The following is an 11,060-nucleotide window of genomic DNA, read 5'->3' on the forward strand; positions in this document are numbered from 1 at the left end:
TTTTTTCTCTCTCTAAATGGTGTTCGTGCCACTAGATGTGACAGAACACCACACCTAGGAGGTGTGTGGGTTACACAAGGTACTGTTGTTACTAGTATGTTGGCATGGTAATGGCAGCTGGCCTGCCTGGCATTGGATGAATGTTGTACTTTTCTAATACGCTTTTATAAATAAAGCTTTATATTTCTTCAAGAACATTTATTACTATCACTGCATCACATCATACAATGTGTACCCAAAATAATAAACACATGATCAGGGACAATTAGGAATTAGTAAGTAAACACTATTCCTCCATACAGTTAGCTACATAAATCCATACTCCAATCATTTCCTACATCAAGCCATACTGTGTATCCCACCCTGCCCCATTTCATAGGTGGTCATGTCATTCATAAGTACGTTGCATGGCAATCAACTCCCCACTGCTCCCATGCACTGAATCCCCCCACAATCAATGAGCCCAACCTCCACAAGCATATTCATAAAGACATTCTTCCCCTTCTTCCATCAGGCCCCTTCTTTCATGCAAGCCCATAGTGTGGGAGCATAAAGTATCCCTGATTTCTGTTGCCTAGGTGAATCCAGCTCCAGCTGTATGTGTTAGCTGCACTTTCTGGCTGAGTGTACTGATTCAGCAGTCCCTCCCTGTCACGGGTCCATTCAGGGGGAAATAGCTCACCCCAGGCTTCACAAAGACTGTGAAGAGCACAGCACTCCACAGTAATGTGGACAGCATTGATGACATTGGAATCCATTGGGTCTGTAGACGTCTGCAACAGGATTTCTATCTGCAAAAAGCACATTCAACAACCATTCCGCACCTGCTGACAGCAAAATTAAACCATCTTTTGCCAGGGCTTCTGAAATCAGGGTATGGTTTTATAAGCCAAGGCAAAAGGGGTCTAGAGGGTCCCCCAGAATAATGGTGGGGACAGCAACTCCATTTATGACAATACTACTTGGTAGGAATAGTGTCCCAGACTATCCATTACTGTAGAATCCTGATCAGTGAAAAATCCTGGCATCATGAACTTTCCCAGTGCAATCCATGCTGCCATTCAAAAAAATCACCCTCTGTGGTCCATGGGGGCCTGCATAGCAATGGCGTAGCACTCTTTGCAGTTTATGGGCTTGTGTTCCTTGAGGAGGGCAAACTATGGGCACATGAGTCCCATCAATGGCCCCAGTGCAGTTTGGAAGACCCATTGTCTCAAAGCCATCAATGACTTCAGGAATATCTTTTATGCCCGCCCCCTTGGGGTAAACCACATGCCTGATTGTCTCAGAAACCTCTGCCACCATTTTAACCACAGCTGACTTTCTAACACCAAACAGGTTTGCAGTGGATCTGTAGCAGTCTGGGTAGCCAGCTTCCAGAAGGTCATAACATCCCACTTCTGGATTGGCAAAGGTTTTCTCATGCATGGCAGACCCTGTTCAAATCCTTTCTTTCAATCATGTAGAGAAGGGAATTGAACCTGGGTCTCCCACATCCAGGTGAGTGCTCTAACCACTGGGGTAAAACTTAAAAGGTGGGCAGTACCTCCTCCTACACTATTTTGTGTGGAGTGAGGCAGGTGCCCCAATCTTTCTCACAAGAAACAACTCAGGTGCCTAAGCTGCCTGGCTCCAGGAGAGGGGTTCCTGGCTATGGATCCCTACTAGAGATAGGTGTCCCTCTGCAGTCTAGACTTAAGCACTTATCTGTGTGAGTTGGTGGGGCTTAAGTCACACCCCTCTGGGCGGCATCTCCCATTGGCTGGTTTAAGCTGCCTAGCATACTGGCTTTTGTGGATTGCATTCTAAAGTGCCTATCCCTCCCATTCATTATATAGGGAGCCTAAGTGCCTAACTCAGGCTTTGTGTTGTTCCAGTGATTTTCTAGTCAACTAAAGTTAGGTGTTACAATGCCTAACTTTCCCTGTTGTGGATTTGGGCCACTGTGCATACAGTTAGTCCCATTGAAATCAATAGGCCACCTCAGGCAAAACGTTACTGGCAGGTGAACAACCCCCAGGGGTTGGAAGGGACAACTCCCAGGTCCTAGCCCTATGTCTCTTCACAAACACCAGCCCTCACTCCTAGGGAGGTCACCATTAACACCTTGGAAAAAGTATCTTATTTAACAATGGAACAAAACCTTGATCTAACTCAGGTAAAGCCGGGAGTAAACCCAGAGAAGGATATCTAGCAGGATTTACACAGACTCCCTTGCCCCTTGTACAGCACAAGTCCCTCAACGCTAGCTAGACAGACACAGACTGTATGCCCCACAACCCGCCTTTGGTCAGTCTAAGCTGTATGCACATTCTGATATGTATGAGTGGTATGCACTGTGAGCTCAGAAAGGTGTGTGTTGCTGTATGATTTCAGCTGTCCTGGTGACTCCAGGCTGTGTGTCTGCAGGGGTCCCCTTTGCAATCACCAGTGCAGCAGGTGGCTTTCCCACTAGCAACTATTCCTTCAAACTCCACACCCCTGTGCTTTGGTGTCAGTCTGCCCCTTGCTCACTGCCACTAGCAGTGGGATTGCTACTGCTTTGTTCTCTCTCTCCCACAATCTGCTCATTGGCTCAAACCCGCCCAGGAGCTCTGTAGCCAATTTTGTTTTGGCACACCCCACCCCCACACACCTCACCACTTAAATATACCGGTCCCCAGGTAGCGCTCAAGCCCGGTATCTAGGCCATCCTCAGCACAGCTGTATGAGCCAGGTAGGGGGAACCCCTCTATTTGGGCTTTGAGACTGTCAGGCTGTTCCTGCCTCATTGCTCTGTGGTCCCCTTACTGTAGGGCCAGGCTTAGGTGCTTCCTCCCTCCTTGCTCCTACCTCTCTGCTCCTTGCCTCCCATGGAGCCAGGACTAGAGTCAGTTGCTTCCAGTGAGCCACCCCACTAGTAGGGGCCCAGTGACTCATTCTGGCCTGTCTCCTGGCTTCTAGAACTAGGCTCATGATCCTCCCCATTTCGTGGCTTGGGCTCAAAGTGGCAAGGCCACAGCATGCTCCAGTGGACCACCGTGTCTGTTCTATCTGCCAACACTGCTCGTATCTTGTATTATGGCCATCTGGGGTACAGGATCCCACAAACAATGTGCAGTTCAGGGCCCCAGGTTGCATTCAGTTTGAAGCACCTTTGCTGCCTGAGTAGGATCTGGTCCCCCAGGACTAATGGCCTGATACCAACATATCTGCAGTAGCCCCATTTCTGCTCATCTAGCGCACCTCCATTAGTGGCCACAACCCAGCCTGCCTCACTGAGGCTTCGGTGATGCTCATGGAACCTTTCTGGGGATCCTGGTTCCCTGGGGCTCCATGTTGGATACTGTGACAGGGTGCTGAATGAGAAGCACTTAATCATAGAATATCAGGGTTGGAAGGGACCTCAGGAGGTCATCTAGTCCAACCCCCTGCTCAAAAGCAGGACCAATCCCCAATTAAATCATCCCAGCCAGGGCTTTGTGAAGCCTGACCTTAAAAACTTCTAAGGAAGGAGATTCCACCACCTCCCTAGGCAACGCATTCCAGTGTTTCACCACCCTCCTAGTGAAAAAGTTTTTCCTAATATCCAACCTAAACCTCCCCCACTGCAACTTGAGACCATTACTCCTTGTCCTGTCCTCTTCTACCACTGAGAATAGTCTAGATACATCCTCTCTGGAACCACCTCTCAGGTAGTTGAAAGCAGCTATCAAATCCCCCCTCATTCTTCTCTTCTGCAGACTAAACAATCCCAGTTCCCTCAGCCTCTCCTCATAACTCATGTGTTCCAGACACCTAATCATTTTTGTTGCCCTTCGCTGGACTCTTTCCAATTTATCCACATCCTTCTTGTCGTGTGGGGCCCAAAACTGGACACAGTACTCCAGATGAGGCCTCACCAATGTCGAATAGAGGGGGACGATCACGTCCCTCTCTCTGCTCGCTATGCCCCTACTTATACATCCCAAAATGCCATTGGCCTTCTTGGCAACAAGGGCACACTGCTGACTCATATCCAGCTTCTCGTCCACTGTCACCCCTAGGTCCTTTTCCGCAGAACTGCTGCCTAGCCATTCGGTCCCTAGTCTGTAGCTGTGCATTGGGTTCTTCCGTCCTAAGTGCAGGACCTTGCACTTATCCTTATTGAACCTCATCAGATTTCTTTTGGCCCAATCCTCCAATTTGTCTAGGTCCCTCTGTATCCTATCCCTGCCCTCCAGCGTATCTACCACTCCTCCCAGTTTAGTATCATCCGCAAATTTGCTGAGAGTGCAATCCACACCATCCTCCAGATCATTTATGAAGATATTGAACAAAACTGGCCCCAGAACCGACCCCTGGGGCACTCCACTTGATACCGGCTGCCAACTAGACATGGAGCCATTGATCACTACCTGTTGAGCCCGACAATCTAGCCAACTTTCTACCCACCTTATAGTGCATTCATCCAGCCCGTACTTCTTTAACTAATCAGCCTCTGCCACTCCAGCCCCAATCAAGGGGAATGGATTGGGGCTGGTTGGATAACCCTGTGTCTGTCTGATAATGAGCAGTACCTCCCAGCGTCATTAGCCAGGCCTATAAAAGCTAGGAGGAAGCCAGAAAGAAGGGAGGAAGACAAAAGCCAGGCACATAAGGAGCTGGGAGTCTTCTGATCTGTTGCTGGCTAGGCCTGCACTTAGCAAAGTTGGCTGTGAAACCTGTACATAGGTGGAAAGTGGTGGCTGGAAGGCAACTGTAAATAAAGAACACTGGTGTTGCATCAAGCTGAGGCGTTCCTGACTGATTGGAGAGGGCAATAGGGGCTGAAACCAGAGGGACCCAGCGTGCGCCTCTCTACAGACACCCAGGGTCATGTCTATTGCAGCTGGCCATGCTTGCCAAACACTATTCACACATGTAATTGCTTGCAGGGTCAGAACTTTAGCTGTTATCCATCTTAGGTAACTGCAAGATAATTTTCTCCATGCACGGAACTGAGGTACTATTAAGTTACTCTCCCCACCCTTAACTGTAGCATATTTATTTCATATCTACTAGCCGTTACTAGTTGTTGTTGTTTTACACTTTCACTTTTAATGTATTTTCCAATAACATCACTGCAACATACTGTTTTTGGAAGGAGTTTTCAACTACTCCAGAAGATAATACTGATGACACCCACAGTTTTTCAGTGAAAAATATAAGTTATACTTAAGGATCACTTCATCTCTCATTTGAAATGCTACCTGGGAGGCAGAGATGAAAGTAAGCTGGTCCGGTCCGGTATACCAGCAAGAGCCGGTACGCCATGCCAGACCAGACCGGACCGGCTTCCCTGGTGGTGATTTAAAGGCCCCAGGGCTCCCAGCGAGAGCCCCGGAGCCTTTAAATTGCCTCTTCCAGTTGAGGCCACGCCCCCACTCAGGACTCCGGTGTACCGGTAAATCCTTTAAATTACTTTCACCCCTGCTGGGAGGTAAAAACTACTGCTTGTTTGTTTTTTTAGATAGATGGCAGTACTACTACATAACCGTTTAGGAGAGGCATTTAACGTTGTATCAACTGAACCTGCAAGGGGGGGGGGCATTTCAAAAACCAGACATTACGTTCGTGTCTGCTCCAAATGTAATATTCCAATTTTGGTGAAGTTAAACATTTTAGAACAGGGGTTGGCAACCTTTCAGAAGTGGTGTGCCGAGTCTTTATGTATTCACTGTAATTTAAGGTTTTGCGTGCCAGTAATACATTAACATTTTTAGAAGGTCTCTTTCTATAAGTCCATAATATATAACTAAACTCTTGTTGTATGTAATGTAAATAAGGTTTTTAAAATGTTTAAGAAACTTCATTTAAAATTAAATTACAATGCAGAGCCCTCCGGACCGGTGGCCAGGACCCAGGCAGTGTGAGTGCCACTGAAAATCGGCACGCGTACCAAAGGTTGCCTACCCCTGTTTTAGAAGAGCTGAGCTTTTGATCTTTCTGGAGACTGATATAACTGAGGTAGATGGCACACTGAAGTACAAAAGAATTAAGCTTCTCTCCAGAGAAAGGTAAAAGCTCGGATTCTATTCAAGCTTTTCAAGAAACTGGTAGACCTGCTGTTCTTTGGAAGCAAAGAAAGCAGCTGCTGTGACTTTGAATCTAATTAATAACTGTTCCAAAGGCTTTGCAGATGATCCCATCTTTAGCAATGCAGGAATTTTTAATTTGTAAAACTGGCCTAGTGACAATGACTCTCCTAAGACCTAAGGAGAAAAAGTGGTTCTGGCAATGTGATCACACTATACTCACCTTTTGGAAAATAAAGAGTACAAAGTTATTGAAGCATTACCACAATACAAAGAGCCCAAATCTGCATCCAGAAATTGAACTCTGCACAGGTTGCCTCTGCACCATGTGGCAGGAGATATTACTTCAGTCTTGTGAAAATTATAAAGATGTACTATCGCTTTGTCCTAAAAATTGTCCTAAAGATCCTAACAAGTATTATAGAGTGTAAAAAGGATGACCCCCCCCCCCAGTTGATGTTCATTATAACTGGAGGGCAAACCAGATGTGAAGTTCACCAGATGTGATGTGCTTTCTGCTTTAATGATTTGAAGGGTTAATGAAGATGTCAGGTAGAACTAGACCTTTTTTTATCTAGTTGTTATTCCACATGACTGTATTCCTATCCAAAACAATATGAATTATTTTTGATCTAGGATTTAATAGGACACACTATAATATGTTTCACTAGGTCAATGTATTTCATTTACTTTATTCTTTTTTATCCACTCATTTTATGATTCTAGCAAAGTAGGGAATCTTGTTGGTTGGGAAAGATTTATTCTTTATAAACCTTCACTACTTAATTCTGCATGGAGCTTGGATCCTGCAAAGATTTATACACTGACCTTTAAGCAGTCAGTGGGATTATCTACATGCTTGCAGGTGCATCAGCACATCCATTTGTTCAGGATCAGACCTAAAAAAAAATTCTCTTAATATTTCTTCCATAATTTTACTAGGAATAGCTGTTAGATTTACAGGACATTGATTGTCAGCATTGCCTGAATTTCAATGAACAACTTTCAGTGGCTCAGCCCAGGATCACTGCCAAAACAAAATTTTACAAGACAAAATAATTTCCATGCAAATTCAAGCCAGAGCACTCGTCTCGTCTCCATTCCTTTATCTAATAGTTCTGATTGTCCCAAACCTTCAGATAAATTCTGCTTTAGTCTTCTGAAATGGCACATAGACAAATGACCAGAAAATTCCTTTTCAAGGCCAATTTTTTCCAGATTAGGTCAGATTTAACAAAATCACCTCAAATCCCAACATACCAATCTCAACCTTTTACTTACTTTTTTCCTGTATGTAGATATCAAAAACACTCACCAGCCACTAAAACTGTTCTAGACTTTCTCCTTCTTTCATGTGCGACCTATCTATCCATACTCAATTCACCTAAAAATAGCAAAACCTTTCAACATACTTTAACAGGTTCCTACACTATTCTGTGTTAAAATACATAAGTGTCCATCATCTAATCCCATAGGAAATACCCAGAAGTAAACCTGGCACCCAGGTGACAAAAATCTTTGAAATAGCTCACAATGGACAGAGCTTGACTCCCTCTGAAGTCAGTCAGTTGCAGAACTCCCACTTAATTGACTGCAGGATCAGACCTTGTGCAGTTCTTTCTCACATTGGATTTCATCATGAAAGATGTTGAGCACTCTCAGCTCTTGCAGGACTTCAACGTACACAGCACGTTATGGGATCAGGATAAACTTTTGGCAATCCTTGTTTATAATCACACCCTAATCTTAATATTCCCAAGAGATAGCATTCCATAGCAAAGGTAAGAATTCCAGGGCTTTTTTAAAAGACCTTGTCTGACACAGGTGGAGTCTGGAGGGTTGGGGGGTCAAAGGAGGGTGTCCCTCCCTCCACCAAACTGCAAGCCTCAGGGGCAGGCAGCCTGAATGTGCAATGCAATGAGTTCTGCAGAGGAAACAAGATGTGCCACTCCCAGTTTGTGCCCTTGAGGCAAGGAGTCAGAATCTTGTTTATAAACAGATTTCAGAGTAACAGCCATGTTAGTCTGTATTCGCAAAAAGAAAAGGAGTACTTGTGGCACCTTAGAGACTAACCATTGGTCTCTAAGGTGCCACAAGTACTCCTTTTCTTTTTATAAACAGAGTGATTAACAGTTGATTAAGATAAGAAGACTTAAGTTCAATGATCTGTTCCAAACTTGGTGAGCTGCAAAAAGTAAGTAGCCTAAATGATAGAAAATAATTGTAGATTTTTCTACAGTTGTTTCAGTTGTTGTATTCAAGAGCTTGTAACAAAGTTACTAATATCTTTCTTTGAGAAGATAACTGATTTTTCAGACAAACGAAACGCAATAGAGCTAATCTACCTGGATGTCAGTAAGACATTTGATACAGATCCACATGAGAAATTATTAGTTAAATAGGAAAAGATGGGGATTGTTGGACGCCATCAGGTGATCGACGGACATCTATCTAGAACACATCACTGGGCATTGGCAATACCAGGAGGGATGAGCCAGAGTGCCGATGAGAAGCAAAATCAGAAAGTAACTGAAATATTTCTCTGATGGATTATGTGTACTAAGGGACAATTTATCCTAAATGCTCAATTACTGAGGGACAATCTACACTCATTCCCATATTTGCTTTTTACAACCAACTATCAGTATAGTTTTTCATGAGTGATGTACCCGAGTTTTCAGATTTTAATATCTAAACTGTACCATTAAATTTATTCACCTCAATTTGGGTTATTGCAGATTATGTACTGTAAGTATCTCATGTCTTTTTAACCAGAGTTTGCACTTTTGGATAAGGTAAGCCCTACACCCAGATGTACAGACACTTTTTAAAATCTGTGTATTATATAATTTTTAACATTAGTTTTAATAAAAAAAATTTAATCCAAGAACTGAAAGGTGGATAAGGAACTGGTTAAAGGGAAGACTACAAAAGGTCATACTGAAAGGTGATCTCTCAGGCTAGACTAGAGGAAGGTTACTAGTGGAATTCCTCATGAATCAGTCTTGGGACAACCTTTTTTTAACATTTTTATTACTGACCATGGCACAAAAAGTGGGAGTGTGCTAATAAAATATGCAGAGGACACAAAGTTGGGAGGTATTGCCAATACCGAGGAGGACTGGAATATCATACAAGAAGATCTGGATGACCTTGTAAACTGGAGTAATAGAAATGGGATGATATTTAATAGTGCGAAGTGCAAGGTCATATATTTAGGGACTAACAAAAAGAATTTTTGCTATAAATTTTTGGGGACTTAGCAGTTAGAAGTGACAGTGGAGGAGAAAGAGCTGGGGGTTTTGGTTAATCACAGGATGACTATGAGCCATCAATGTGATGTGGCTATGAAAAGGCTTATGTGTCCTGGGGTGCCTCAGGCGAGATATTTCCAGAAGAGACAGGGATGTGCTAGTACCATTATACAAGGCTCTGATGAGACCTCTTCTGGAATACTGTGTGCAGTTCTGGTCTCCCATGTTTAAGAAAGATGAATTCAAACTGGAAAAGGTGCAGAGAAGGGCTACTGGGATGATCAGAGGAATGGAAAACCTGTCTTATGAGAAGAGACTTAACGACCTTGGCTTGTTTAGTCTAACCAATAGAAGGCTGAGGGGAGATATGAGCGCTCTGTATAAATACATCAGAGGGATAAATACCATGGAGGGAGAGGGGTTATTTAAATTAAGCATCAATGTGGACCCCAGAACAAATACATATAAACTGGCCATCAACAAGTTTAGGCTTGAAATTAGGCAAAGATTTCTAACCATCAGAGGAATGAAGTTCTAGAGCAGCCTCCCAAGGGGAGCAGTGGGGGCAAAAAAACCTAACTGGCTTTGTCAAGGTTCCTCCCCCACTCTGAACTCTAGGGTACAGATGTGGGGACCTGCATGAAAAACCTCCTAAGCTTATCTTTACCAGCTTAGGTCAAAACTTCCCCAAGGTAACAAATATTACCCCCGTTATCCTTGGAATGGCCGCTACCACCACCAAACTAATACTGGTTACTGGGGAAGAGCTGTTTGGATGCGTCCTTCCCCCCAAAATACTTCCCAAAACCTTGCACCCCACTTCCTGGACAAGGTTTGGTAAAAAGCCTCACCAATTTGCCTAGGTGACTACAGACCCAGACCCTTGGATCTTAAGAACAATGAACAATCCTCCCAACACTTGCACTCCCCCTTTCCTGGGAAATGTTGGATAAAAAGCCTCACCAATTTGCATAGGTGACCACAGACCCAAACCCTTGGATCTGAGAACAATGAAAAAGCATTCAGTGTTTTACAAGAAGACTTTTAATAAAAAATAGAAGTAAATAGAAATAAAGAAATCCCCCCTGTAAAATCAGGATGGTATATATCTTACAGGGTAATTAGATTCAAAAACATAGAGAACCCCTCTAGGCAAAACCTTAAGTTACAAAAAAGATACACAGACAGAAATAGTTATTCTATTCAGCACAATTCTTTTCTCAGCCATTTAAAGAAATCATAATCTAACACATACCTAGCTAGATTACTTACTAAAAGTTCTAAGACTCCATTCCTGTTCTGTCCCCGGCCAAGACGACTACAGACAGACACACAAACCCTTTGTTTCTCTCCCTCCTCCCAGCTTTTGAAAGTATCTTGTCTCCTCATTGGTCATTTTGGTCAGGTGCCAGCGAGGTTACCTTTAGCTTCTTAACCCTTTACAGGTGAGAGGAGCTTTCCCCTGGCCAGGAGGGATTTCAAAGGGGTTTACCCTTCCCTTTATATTTATGACACGCCCCCCAAATCTCAGCTAGGGTGAAACACTGGCTGGGATTTCTTCCTGGAGCTCTAGGAAAACAGAGTTAATAAGACACATGCATCTCTAAATATACTACCAAGTACATAAAGACTAACAATATTTTCCACATCTCAAGGACAATTTTAACCAGTTGATTCTGGGAAACTTTCACGGGAGAGTGCATCAGCCACTTTGTTAGAAGCTCCTGAGATGTGTTGGATGTCGAAATCAAAATCTTGGAGAGCTAAACTC

At 43.8% G+C, this 11,060-nt stretch overlaps 1 protein-coding gene across 1 annotated transcript in view; it reads right to left on the reverse strand.

The window, feature by feature from the left end:
- ABCC4 (ATP binding cassette subfamily C member 4 (PEL blood group)) overlaps positions 1-10,642 on the reverse strand; it is a 238,221-nt gene extending 227,579 nt beyond the window's left edge. Inside the window, exon 1 of the mRNA XM_084642483.1 lies at positions 10,562-10,642. The gene's annotated coding sequence lies outside the window, so the exon portion shown is untranslated. The remainder of the gene's footprint in view (positions 1-10,561) is intronic.
- Between the last annotated feature and the right edge of the window lie 418 nt (positions 10,643-11,060).

The sequence above is a fragment of the Lepidochelys olivacea genome (assembly GCF_965140295.1).
Source record: "Lepidochelys olivacea isolate rLepOli2 genome assembly, chromosome: 1".
Classification (NCBI taxonomy): Eukaryota; Metazoa; Chordata; order Testudines; family Cheloniidae; genus Lepidochelys; species Lepidochelys olivacea.